An 11,825-nucleotide genomic window follows, 5' to 3' on the forward strand; every position below is an offset into this window, starting at 1 on the left:
CAGAGCCTCCAGCAGCACATCTAACAGAGGAAAACATCCACAGTGTTCGCGAGTTCAATGCCAGATTTGCACAACGTCAGCGCGCCGAGACAAACGCGGCCAGTGCGTGAATGCACGACGCGTGCGGGGCTCCCTCCCGCAGCACATTTCACGGAGGAAAACTTTCACAATGTTCGCGAGTTCAATGCAGGAATTTCACAACGGCTTGTCCTGAAAGCTGGATTTACAAACAGAAGCTGTTTACGGGCCACAACCTGTAAGTCTGATTTATATTTCATCGATGTGTTTTCCTGTAATATGTTGTAGCAAGGAAGTAAACAGATGACAACACTGTTCTGCAAACCAGTCTGTTAAAAGCTCATTCATTCTTAACGTTATCCGACGAACACCTAACGTTACAAACACTAACGTTAAAATCTCAACAGCGAACTTGGCATTAGTGTAAATGATTCTTTGATTAGAGCTTTTATGTATTATTTATCTACAGGCATGCTAAACATGGTTCTGTGTGTGATTTGGCTAACTTACTAGTTAAAGCCAGTGCTTAGTGTTCGTTTTGGGTTAATAGTTCTTGCGACAGATATTTGGCTATAATCGTTCTAAAAATACAAAAGTAACAGTGCCATTCAGTAGCGATCACTGTAGATCCGCAGTCTTTACTCTTGAGGAATGAACAGGTTGAACAGGTTCTGCTCGATCATCTTCACTAAAATGTTCTGGGTCTGATTCGGGCTCAGATTGGTATGTTTTTATTGAAGCAATGGTTTAATACTGGCTAATACTGACCAAAGCACAGTCTACCGGTAAAGGCCGTGGCGTTTCCGACAAACATGCACTGCGGTTAGCGAATCAGAACACACTAGGCCAGCTAACCAATCAGAGCCCACTGCGTATTTTTGAGGGACTGGCTTCATACAACCCGGAAAGCATCAGACCGTTTTACAAGGAGGGACAGAGCAGTGTAGAATAAAGGTCAAATATATGAAAAATAATGCAATTTTTTTTTTAACGAAGCATGAACACATGTTACAGTGCACCCCACAAACACAATCAAGCCTTCAAAAGAATGTGTTTTACCACCCCTTTAAATAACACATATGAATGTTCTACCTTTGTTATTCTCAGTGAGTGTGTTTACATGCATGTTTCTAATAAGCTGACAATACGTGTGGTCATGTAAACGCATTGATCAATTTTCCTTTATCGGCATAAGATCATAAACGGCTTAAGAATGAACCGATAGACAGAGCTAGTTTTCGCCCATTACCCATATTTTGCCAATATTGGGCTGGGCTGCAATTTCAGGAAAGCAGTTCTAGGACCACGTTTCTAGGACCCTAGTTTTTTGTGCCAATTCTACTCCAACATTTTTTGCCCGCCATGTAATCATCAGTATGGGGCTGTGTTCTGTCAGCTTATTTAAGCAAGTACACCCAAGTATGTATCACTGCAGCCCAGAGACCTCAAAATGGGAGGACCTAACCTCCAAGTGGAGGGACTTATGCTGCAAGTAGGCTTGCAAATTGGCAGAGCTTATGCGGAAATCCCCAAGCCCTGTGAATGATGATCAAGTGACCAAATAAACCAAATAAAAACAACAATTAAAAGTTTTTTCAGTGCACATTCAATTTAATTTATTATAGTTTTGTCATTATTGTGATGTCCAGTGCTATTCAATTTCAAAATTACATTTAACATGTTTTAACATACTTTGCCATACAGTGATGGTGTAGGCTATTAAAACCATTGCGTGTATATCACAAAACCACAAATAATATGCCGGTTAGAAATGTTATCCGATTTGAGATAAACGTCACTGTGACATATTGTAACTGGTGTTAATTATTTGACATATGTGTTTTTTTCCCCTTCTATATTGGTTTCCTTCATTTACTGTTTATACTGTTTCAACTTTTCTGTTTTGTAAACAGAAAGGTTTAATGAACTTCCCAAAATGAGGATATATGCACATATATTAAACCTATATGCAGTTTATATGCACATATATGCTGCATATATACAGCATATATGTGCACATAAATGATAATATACATACTGTATGCTTCATATATGCGTATATATGCCGCATATATGCATATATATGCCACATATAGGCAAAATTGAGGTGCATATATGTGCATATACAGGCCATATAGGTATCCTGTATTGCTTCTTTATATCCACATATAAGCCCTTTACAAGATATGTCTCCTATATAGCTCATGGCAGGATCTGGTCATTTTGTAGCTCATATCTCACTTTGGCAACTGTCATACATGATGCCTAGCTCATATTATATATTATCAATGCAATAACTAAGAACTAACTAAAAATATGTCTACACATTTTCCTGAAACATTTACAAGGTCGATTCTTTCTTGTATGAAGATAGTGGAAAAGAAGGTAATGTATAACAAAATGGTTTGTGTTTTTTTTATTTCGTCAATCAAGCCTTTTTTTCCAATTTCAAGTCACTTCTAGATTCACATTACAGCTCATACACATCCACACATTCACCGTTACATCCACCAAATGCAATGCAAAGTTTTCTGTACGGTCTTAAGTTTCTAGATGAACATATAGGTGCACATATAGGTGAACATATAGGTGCACATATAAGTGAACATATATGTGCATATATGCACACATATATACGTGCATATACCTACAGTATATAGGTATATGTATGCACGTATATATGTACACATATATGTACATATATGTGCATATATGTACATATAATATAGGAAAACGGACAATTTATATATATGTCACTTATATTAAAAACCTATATCAAAACCTATATTAAAACATATATGTTTATATAGGTTCTTTCCATGTGGGTTTGTTTGGGGAGGGAGCATCATCAGTGGAATACCTCCAGGTTTTCCCTTGTGCTACATGTGATTGCTTCAGTCTACCTGTGCACGAGGCCGATGAGCACATGCACTGTTGCTTCTCTCCATGAAAATCTCTGTTTGTAGAGAGAGAGAGAGAGACATTTTGATTTTCGAAAAAAACGTTATTACAAATATTAAAATTGATTGTCTAGACAATCAAGTCAAAAACATACTTCAAGAAAATAAAATTAAAAATAAATAACAACGAAAAATATATAAAAAATTAAATTAAAATAAAAGGGGAAAAAATACTCCAAGATGGGAGCAAAGACCAAGTTATTTTCAATAACCTCACACAAAGCCCCACCGTAACACCAAATCAAGTCAAAAGAAAGAAGAAGAAAGAAAGAGAGAGAGAGAGAGAGAGAGAGAGAGAGAGAGAGAGAGAGAGAGAGAGAGAGAGAGAGAGAGAGAAACAGATGCCCCATTGATCAACTGATCTTTATCTGTAACATTGATCTCATCATTGGGTGGTTTTGTGTTCCTTGTGTGTGAGGTTGTCCGGTCCAGAAATGCTACATAATTTGGTGCCATGACCCGGATGCACCAGATCTGCTGCAGCTGATCGCTGGGGTGTAACAATATGGGATCACAACACTTCTGATATCGACGGCCGAAGAATCTTCATCGTTGACATTTGGTGTTAGTGTCTGGACATTGACAGTAACTGAAATTAACTATCTTGATTTGCAAACTAGGCGTGCGCACATTGGACTTTTTCCTTTTTCCAATTTCTGTCATCTCTGCTTGTAGAAGTGTATGATAACTGTGGTTAATTTTTCTTGTGTATGTTTTTTATTGTTAACATTTGCCATTTGTAATATGGCTGAAGGGAGATTGAATGAAGACCTGGTAACGCCACATATTAGCAGGGGTAGAGGGCTATTGGGGGTAGGTGTGCCTAAAGTCAGTAAACCACGCGTGTTGGCCTATGATTTTGTGACTGTTCCAACTATAGAGTCTTCCACCCCTGCCAATGCTGGTTGTGACAATGTTACACAGCAACTATGCGACCTCATTGGTGAGCTTGAAAGCTAGATAGGTGACTTCATTGTCACACAGTTGTTAACAAACCAGTCTGAGCAGCAGCCCTCTAGGGCAATGCCTCTGTCCCCGATTCTCGCTTTGTCCAAATTAAATCTTATAGTCAAAACTGACATTAAGGAACCGCAAATGTTCAGAAGGGACTGTGCACCATCCTGTGAGTGGATTGAACAGATGGAGGCGTATTTGTCCAAAAATCAGTGTAGAAGAGGAACTGAATCTTAGGCATCAAAGTCATTGTTGCCCAGACCAGTGACTTTCAGGGAAACTAGTTCACTCACATCGAGGAGGGGACGATGTGAGTGTTGCAAGTCAGCCCCTCATTAGAAAAGACGATACGATGGTCATCTATATCAGCAATTGTCAGGTTTCATCAAGTGACAGTATCATCTTGTTCCAGAACATTGCAAAGCTTGAAAAAGCTGACAGTTTGTTTAATACCGATGCGTTGGTAAATTATACAGTTACTTGCCAAGGCCTGTTAGACACTGATTCTATGGCATGTACTATTAATGAGGAAACTGAGCACAAGTTGTTGGATGTATGCAGGATTCTTGAGCCTGTTCAGCCCCATAATGATGTATTGCTTGTTGGTTGTTGTGGTGTTTGGGTCAAGCCGAAGTGCAAAAAGGAAGAATTGTGCGCACATCCTATGAAACGTTTACAGGTGCCAGATTCAATAAAGAATAAATCAAAGTAAACAAAAATCTGCACACTGTTAATGCTGCTCCCAAAGATTTATTAAAACATACAACGTTTCGACCCAAAAGGGTCTTCGTCAGGCCAAGTGCATCCACCAGTTAAAGATGCATGTATTCAGTTGCGGGCATTCAGTTGTTGTGTCTACCTTGGTTGTACCATGGCAAAAAGACCAATTAATTGACTATACTAACGTCATCAAGTCTGTTCTCAGCAACTTAAGTAGTCCCAAAGCTATTGGCCTGTGATGAACCAGCCAAATTCTACAGGAGAACGTCTCGGTTGCATATGCAACCCTCGTTCCCTGAGGAGGTTACGTCAGTGACTGACGAATGGGGGTTTGGCTTAGAAGCCTATCACCTTCAAGTTCTTACAAAATGAGCCAATGGCAATGGAATGCCGGCTCGGATATGGATAACACTGGGCTATCCAGCCAAAGGTGGAATGTTTCAACCCCAGGGGTGGCAAGGGGCTTGCCAAGGGAAAGACACCTGCTTAGAGAGGCTTACAGTGGAAAAATACACATGTGAGGGTTGCCCAACGGGGGAACCATGCACATGGAGGAACCTAGCCTAACACAAGTGCTGACCGATCGGGCATGCACTCTGGTGTCGGCATCAACAGTGCTGGAGAAACTCAGGGCTTCAGGGGAAACTCACCTGAGGAAATATCACACCTATCCAGTCCGTGGAGTGGAATGGCAAGCAAGCAAAGACACCGAGCCGGTCCTAGTTACAGGCTATGGGAATCGAGTACACGAGAGGCTCCACTCTGAGATTATCAAATCTGGCGAATGTGTTGGGTGTCGCCCAGCCTGCAGCTCTGCAAATGTCTTTTAGCGAGGCACCATGCGCTAGAGCCCAGGAGGAGGCCACGCTCCTGGTGGAGTGTGCCCTCACCCCTAGGGTGGCGTCCACTATCCAGTGTGACAACCTTTGCTTGGAGAGAGCCTTTCCCTTCAGCTTCCCACCATAACAGACAAAGAGCTGGTTGGAGGTCCTGAAACACTGCGTTCTGTCTATGTAAGCACGGAGAGCACATACTGGACAGAGCAGTGCCAAGGCTGGGTCTTTCTCCTCCTAAGACAGTGGTTGCTGGTTCACCACCTGATCTCTGAAAGGAGTGGTGGGAACCTTGGGCACATATCCAGGCCCATGTCTCAGGATCGATCACGTGAGAGCTAGCCGGCCCGAATTCCAGGCACGCTTTGTCAACAGAAAATGCCTGCAAGTCCCCTACCCTGTTGATGGAGGCCTAAGCGACCAGGAGTACTGTCTTCATAGACAAGAACTTAAGCTCCACTGATCGCAAAGGCTCAAAGGGAGCACTCTGCAGGGCAGATAAGATTGTCCTACGAGATCCCAAGAGGGTAAGAGAGGAGAGGTCATGGTACGCAGAGATAGCGACCACGTAAACCTTCAGGGTGGAAGGAGACAGCCTTTGTTTCATCCCTTCTTGGAGGAAGGAGAGCACGAACCTGATCTGGCATTTCCAGAGGTGTTCTCGGCGAGAAGAACACTGTGGTGAGGTTGAGGAGCAAGAGACATGAGAGGAGCGAACAAGATCCTCGAGTCCTCTTATGAGGGAGCACGGAGGCATACAAGGATGAGCGACACCAGTGAAGGACGAGAGAGGACCAGGCCTGGACTTTACGTTGTGTTTTGTTTACGCCCTAGCGGAAGTGATGGTAGCCACCACCTGTGTGTGCCAGAGGGTGCGCATACTTGCGGCCAGCTGTGTGCTAGTGCATCCGTGCTGAGGGTTCCCTCGGTCAGGGAGTAAAACAATCGGCAATGGGAAGAGTCATGGGAGGCAAACAGATCTACCTATGCGCCGCTGTTCCCAAATCATGGTCTCCATTCTCCAGGAAGTGGCTGAAAACATGAAAGCTCATCGGCTGCACGGTTCAGATCTCCTGGGATGTAAACGGCACAAAGCAACCTCAGATGCTTCTGACTATATATACGACATACGGCAGGAGTGTACATCAAACTTGTCGGTTGATGTACGCTACTGTGGCCATGTTGTCTGTCCGGACTAGTACGTGTTGACCTTGATATCAAGTCTTACTTCGTATTGGAAAGGCCAGCATTGGCAGTTGATTTAGATTGCTCCCAGAGATGGAAGAACAAGAGATTATTCGAAACTCTAATAGCGAGTGGGCATCTCTGTTGGTCCTGGTATGGAAAAAAAGTGGTTATCTTCACATTTGCGTCGATTACCGCTAGCTTACAGTTTTTTACAATCACTTTGGCACTTATTTCAGAACTTTGACGTCATTTTTCAAACTCTAGTCACAAAACGGTCATCACTTGTAACACAGGCTGTCCAATGTTCAAAACATTGCATTGTGCATTCATATCTTTAAAGAAATCTTGCACATGCACAATTTGTCGTTCAAAAAAACAAATTTATTGTGAATTACCATTGAAACGTTAATTTAGATCACCCACACACAAGCAACCGATAGTTTCACTGTTCGTACAATCATTAAATATTGCAGTACAAAAGAGGTGAAACAGGTTGGCCAGGTTTCATTATGGTACTACATGTAAATACATCCCTGTAAAAGTACTGCAGTAGTAGAGAGAATACTACACACACAGTGGAATCATTGAAGAAAATCTGAAATATATTGATGAACAACTATACAGTACAATCACAACATAGGTTTATTTGAATCAAAGCAAAATAATTAGCTACGAAATAGAAAAGAAAAGACAGTACTGTAAAACATCAAATGCAGTGTTCCTCAACTTGCTTGCACTGTAAAAAGCAAAACATAGGAGTGATTACTGTAGGTACTTCTACATTTTCACCAACTCAGTCTTGTGGATTTGGCCACAGGTTCATCTACATCACAATGGATGTTTTCATTGCCAAACATCTTAGAAAAAACCTTCGGGCATGGCGAATCCAGGCCTGGCACTGGTCTGCTATGATGTCATTGCATGCGTCATCCATGGCCTGGAGAAGAGTGACTTGTTCACGAGGGTACCTATCATAAACCTTTCATCTCCATGTGGAGAAAAAATCCTCAACCGGTTTAAGGAAAGGAGAGTATGGAGGTAAATACAGGGTGGTAAATTGTGCATGGGCCTGAAACCATGCTTGCACCATATAAGCATGGTGGACCCTGACATTATCCCACACAATGACATAGGTCACGCCATCAGCTCTACAGACCTGATCAAGCTCATCAAGGAAGGTTACAAGAAAAGCTGCATTATATAATCCAAAACTAGGTCTGCGTCCCACCTTCTGATATAGCCGCACACATGGTAATGTTGGCCCCACGTTGTCCAGGTACTTGGATGGTTGCCCGCTGGCCAATGAAATTCCGACCTATTCTCCTTGTCTTGGCCAAGTTAAAGCCTGTCTCATCCAAATATATGAATTTGTGATGGTTGTCATCAGCGTCCAGCTCCATCACCCTCTAAAAAACATTTTAGAAAGAGATTTACTGATTTAAGAGATTTACATTCTACAATGTAGAACGTAGAAAGCCATCTTGAAAACTGAACATACCTGAACATACCGTTCATTGGACACTCTTTGCTGTTACTGCCGCTGTCTTGGTCCATGGCCTTGTCCTCTACCACGTTCCCCCACACCTCTCAAACGAGGCCCACGACCACCTCTCAGAAGGGGTGCTTGTCCCCTGTCATTCCTTTGACCAACACGTCTTCCTCCCTCCACTGCTGCTTGACCTCTATTGTGACCTGGATCACCTGCCGGCTCCATGTTACATATCGCTATGTTGTTGCAAGTGGATCCCAATACATTTTTGATATACTCGTTCCACAATGTGAACCCAATCATCAGTAACAAGTTGTCAGAAGTGACCAGACAAGGTCAGCCCTATCAGAGGAGACAGAGTCTGATTTGATGATGGAGGGTGGGGTAACCCCATCCCAAAGGCCAATTAAATTGTTCCTTGTAATGTTGTTGTATTCACAGAGATTCATCCAAAATTGCTCCACTATCGTGAAACCCCTGTTTGCTTTGATAGCCGCACTGAGGGGGAAGAAGCATCCGGAGAAGGGTGCTGCTGCGTTCAGGAAGTTGAGACCTGGTGACTGGAAGGAAGAGCACAGTAGGGCCTTCCAGCAGCTAAAAGCTGCTCTGATGAATTCCGTTGTACTGACACATTCTGATTTCAGCCACCCATTTGTTTTGTTCTTGGCCCGGTCTCCATAAAAGTTTGCATGCTTCTTTAGAATAATATGGCGCACATGCTCAGCTAACTTCGGTGAAGTTTTGCGCAGAGCAGACCCTTTTTCAATCATTTAATGGTCATTTTGCATAGGATAGTATAGAGAATTTTTTTACCTTTATAAGAGTTAAACCACCATTAATGGCCCAAAGTCCATAAAAGTTTGCAAGCTTCTTTGGGATCACGTGACGCATGTGCACGCCCAATTTGGTGAAGCTGTATGCAAGTCAGAGGACCGCTTTCAGCCATATAATGGGATTTTCCATTGAAATGCATAATTTTGACACCTTTTTAACCTTTATAACGCCACAGAGTGGCCAGTCGCTGCGTCCTCTTTCACGCGGCCACAGAATGAGCTCTTACATAGGCATGCTGAGTTTGGTGAAAATATCTTGTTCCGTTGACGAGTTGTGGCCAATGAAGTAAAAATGGCTCCTCCCACCTGGAACGTTTTGCCGGCCCTTATGGACCGTGAACCCAAATTTGCACTTTTTTTTTATAACTTTTGACACTCAGACTCCAGACAATCCTGCTGCGCTGGTTTGGTTCTGGTCGGGCCAAAAACCTAGGACTAGTTCGCAAAAGTAGGTTTTTGGAAAAAGCCAAAATACCCAACATTTTTCCCAGGGTGACAAGCCAATCGAAGGCATGCATTATGTCCGCCTTGAGCCAAGGATTCCAAGGATATAAGACACTTGAGCCCACGCCTAACGGTTTAGGAGTTATGAGCCATTTCATACTTTTGCTCGCTGTAGCGTCCCCGTCAGGCCGGTCGGGCTGTGCCTCGTTGACGCTGGTAGTCGTTGTGAGTACTACCAGCCCTGAAGTTTCAAGTCTCTACGACTTACGGTTTGATCTGCCCGATCTGTTTTAGATGGAGAATGATGCATCATGGGAAATTTTGTTTACAGACTGGTACAAATTGTGGTTTTGGTCTATATGGCTAATTTTGCCCTTCATGACAACTGTGAGGGGGGCGAATTTTTTTATAACTCATTCATTTACATTATATAAAGCCTTAAAGTTCTGCATAATTAAGGGCGTGGCCACTTTGAGTGACAGCTGAGACAGCTCAAAACTGCTCTTCAGAATCCTATGGGTGACGTCACATTTTTTTTACAGTCTATGATAAAATCTGTTACAGTCTGTTTCAAATCTATAGCAAATGTTTAATTAAAAGTAAAATCTTTCAAATGCAATTAACTAATCCTCTAATAAAATTAAATATTAAGTGTCTGGGCCCTATCTTGCACCCAGCGCAATTGACTTTGTACACCGACGCATGTGTCATTCCTATTTTGCACCCGCGCAAAGCGCGCTTTTCCCTCCACAGAAGCACGTCGCTAAACTAGTGAATGAACTTGCGCTACCTGGGCGGTTCAGCGCAAAAAAGGAGGCGTGTTCCGGCGCAAACAATCCCTGGTGCTATTTTGCTGTTCCATTAAACAATTGCGCCACTGACCAGAAAAAACCTAGTCTAAAGTCAGTGGCGCGTTGCGCGTTGTTCATTATGCTATTTTAAGGGCGCATGCTTGACCATAATGTATAGCGTGCACAACGCGCATACACTTTGCTCATGTAATCTACACAGATACAACAGTTATTTTTGCAAATCATAAATTGTTACACTAAAAAATATTAACACATGAGATGACGGAAATCATTGTGGTGTGCCACGAAGATGTGAAAAAATAGGCATAAATCTAGCTTACAAATTATTCAGGCTAATTGTAGTCTAATAATTAAGGAGACCTGTTTGCCCAATAGTGGCAACTTCTGGCAAGACATATATGTATATAAGGACATCTAACAAATTGGTTTGTCCGTCAAGAACCAGGAAAAAAAATCGGTGAGGGTGGACGCAGCGATGTCCTCTGCTGGCGTCAGGTCCTGAGTAGAGGCAGATCCACCTCCCGTTTCACGGCGTGCCTGATTGAAGCTGGCAAGCTTGGACTTTCCCCGTCTTCTGATGTCATTGTAGCGCTTGCGGCACTGGTGCGACGTCCTGGGGATGCCAGCTGATGAAACAATTGTGGCTATTTCCTCCCACGCCTGTTTAACCGACGCTATTTTGGGTGGGTTTCTCCCATCCCCATACAACACAACTTCTCTGTCTTTCACTGCTCTTACAAGCACATCAGTCTCCTCGGCTGTGAACCGCTCCTGGCGTGCGCCTGGTAAATACGCCATAATAATAGCAATCCATAATGGAACTTGCGCACCTGCTTTTTCAGGGAATGTTGGATGACGCTCTGATTGGTTTATTCACGTTACGCCCAAACCACACCTATGAATAATGAAGCTACTTCAGACCAACCCATTTTAGATTTGCGCCGGGCGCAAGAGCCATTTATCCCGCCGGGAAAATAGCAACAGCGCCGAGACCCGCCCACAAAGTTACTTGCGCTTCGCGCTTTGACACTTGCGTTTCAGGTCGTTAAAATAGGGCCCTCTATGTTCTTTTATCAATTGTCAGGGCTTGTTTTGTTTGTCCCATGGATGGCTCAGATAAACAGGCCAATAAGAGACTATGGACTACTATTATTCCTTTTAATTATACTAATGTCTAAATAAAATGTCTACAAATGTATAAAACTGATCAGAGATCAGGCAAAACCCACAGACACTTGTTCAATGGTTCTCAGTGACTGCTCATGATTCATGGGTTCACAGAGATCATCGCCCCCCTAGCGGTGAACCATTGACATTTTGAAGTGTTTCGAACAGTGATGACGTAACGAAGCCTCGTTTACTGAAATGACGTGCCTTTGGCAGTTTAATACACGCTCCAAACCAATTGATTTGAAACCGTAGATTCGTAAAGCTTTGCAGCTTCATGAAGCAGTGTTTTGAAATTGCCATCACTACTTTTGACTACTCTTTAGATTACCCTCAATGCATTTGGATCTTCAGCCAAGTCTCAGAACAGTGTTCGTAACACAAGACTACACCCTGTACAGACCCAG

This window comes from Gobio gobio, assembly GCF_949357685.1.
Source record: "Gobio gobio genome assembly, chromosome: 8".
Classification (NCBI taxonomy): domain Eukaryota; kingdom Metazoa; phylum Chordata; class Actinopteri; order Cypriniformes; family Gobionidae; genus Gobio; species Gobio gobio.